Source organism: Triticum aestivum, unplaced genomic scaffold (genome assembly GCF_018294505.1).
Source record: "Triticum aestivum cultivar Chinese Spring unplaced genomic scaffold, IWGSC CS RefSeq v2.1 scaffold147331, whole genome shotgun sequence".
Classification (NCBI taxonomy): domain Eukaryota; kingdom Viridiplantae; phylum Streptophyta; class Magnoliopsida; order Poales; family Poaceae; genus Triticum; species Triticum aestivum.
The window spans coordinates 5929-7876 of NW_025225263.1; the positions used below are offsets into that span (position 1 = coordinate 5929).

Here is a 1948-nt window from a genome sequence, read left to right on the forward strand (position 1 = left end):
CAGGGGTGGGGGCGGCAAGCGGCAGAGAGGCGGTGGCGGCAAGCGGCGAGGGCTGGCTGCGGCGGCGTGTCGGGGTCCGGCTGTGGCGGCGTGTCGGGGGCCGGCGGTGCGCAGCAGCGTGGCAGGGGGTGGCGGCGTGCTGGAGGTGGAGATGTGCTGGAGGTGGAGGCGGCCGGCGGCCGGCGGCGCGCGGCAGAGTGGAAGGGGGTGGCGGCGCGCTGGAGGTCGAGACGGGTCGTGCGTTTTCGCTCGCCGTACCGGTTCGTTTTTACATATTAGGAGGAGTGCGGGTTGAATTCTAAAAAACGGAGGGACTTTTCTGCAAAAGCGCCGACGACGTACGAGCAGAAGCGATCCGTGGTTTATTAGTAGGGAAAGATTTATTGTGCTACTTGCTACCTACACACGTACGGAGTATTTTTTAGCAAACCTCTCTAATGCATTGATCTCTCTCTCCACGATTATGGGATACAGCTGGTTGATTTTCTATAGCAAAAATATTTCCTGTGATAATGGATATAGATAATTTAATTTATGCAAAACACTAAGTACATGGAACAAAAATCTGGACAGTCGGAATAGGAGGAAACAGGAAGTTTGCAGAAAAACAGTACACTCTTAGCAAAAAACTGATTATACAATTTTTTGAAAAAAAACGGTCAGGAAGTTCATAGGGTGTGCTTTGTGGAAATCCAGTACATGACATGCTTATTTTTTTCAGGCCTTGATGATACGCTGTACCCGGTGAAGAACATCATGTCAGGGTTCAGACCGATGGAGAGTGAGAAGTACAATTTGGGTGCATTCAGAGCAAGAACAGCAATGGCGGGATAGTTTTCATAGAAGATAGGTACGTGATGGAGGCGTACAATAAACAGCAGCGGTAGGATAGTTTTCAGATAAGGTAGGTACTTGATGGAGGCGTACAATAAACAGCAGCGGCAAGATAGTTTTGAGAGAATAGACCAACAAAAAAGTCCGTCCATGGCGTGCTTTAGAGCGACTAAAAAAAAGAGCCACCGGAATGTGTTACTCTCAATCCTCTCTCGACAAAACGAGCAGTACAGGTTCTCCGTTGCGCCAAGTTTTGCCGGCAGCGATGCCTACATCATTGCCCATTGGAAAGATGTTGCTTTTGTGTATGCATATTTATATATTTAGTTTTGTGTTCTTTTGTTTGCCCAATTGATCCTTGTGTTAATGTTTGTATACGTTGTGCACTTCTGATCCCATGGTGAAGTGAAAAAGACAAGCGAGCTAAGTACTAGTTCGGAAAGTATTTATTGAGCTAACAACGATATGGTTCCTACATTCTCGTCGATCTCGTTGTAATCGTCCTTGTTTTCTGAGTTTCCTGATGCAAGCTTTGTGGTCAGTCCAGATGGGAGAAGGTGATCCGTCCAAAGTGTAATTCTATGACATTCATGTCCAGGTGCTACAACTAATCCGTACAAACAATAACGGTGGTCCGCTCTACAAAGGCGAAATAGATGAATTAAAAATATTGAACAGTACAAGTTAAAAATGATGGTCCGTTCAGAATAAAAAAATGACAGAAATTCAATTTTTAAAAGTTCAAGCAAAAAGAAACCCCGTGCAATTTAAATGGGAAAAGTACAAGTCGTAAAATAAGAGAAGCCCAGAAGATCGTTGTAAAAAAAATTAGTTCAAAAAAAAGAATAAAAAACATTTTCTTTTGGAAAAACTTATCATTCAGTTCGATGATATAAACCATGCAAGTACAGGGACGACAATTCAATAAACCGTTGAAAACTTACGAATAAAAATATTACCCAAAACAGAGTAAAGTCTAGTTAGTAAAAACACGCTTAGTATAAACCCATGCAAACATCAGTTCAAGTACTCTTTTTTCTGGAACCTTTCAAAATTACTCTCCGAAGAATACATCAGTACTCTCCAAAAAAATGGTTTGAATTAAAAATATTGA

At 43.1% G+C, this 1948-nt stretch overlaps 1 long non-coding RNA gene across 1 annotated transcript in view; it reads left to right on the forward strand.

Annotated features, from left to right (window-relative positions):
* LOC123172122 (uncharacterized) overlaps positions 1-1185 on the forward strand; it is a 5409-nt gene extending 4224 nt beyond the window's left edge. Inside the window, exon 2 of the long non-coding RNA XR_006485480.1 lies at positions 722-1185. This is a non-coding gene — a long non-coding RNA (uncharacterized lncRNA). The remainder of the gene's footprint in view (positions 1-721) is intronic.
* The last annotated feature ends 763 nt before the right edge of the window (positions 1186-1948 follow it).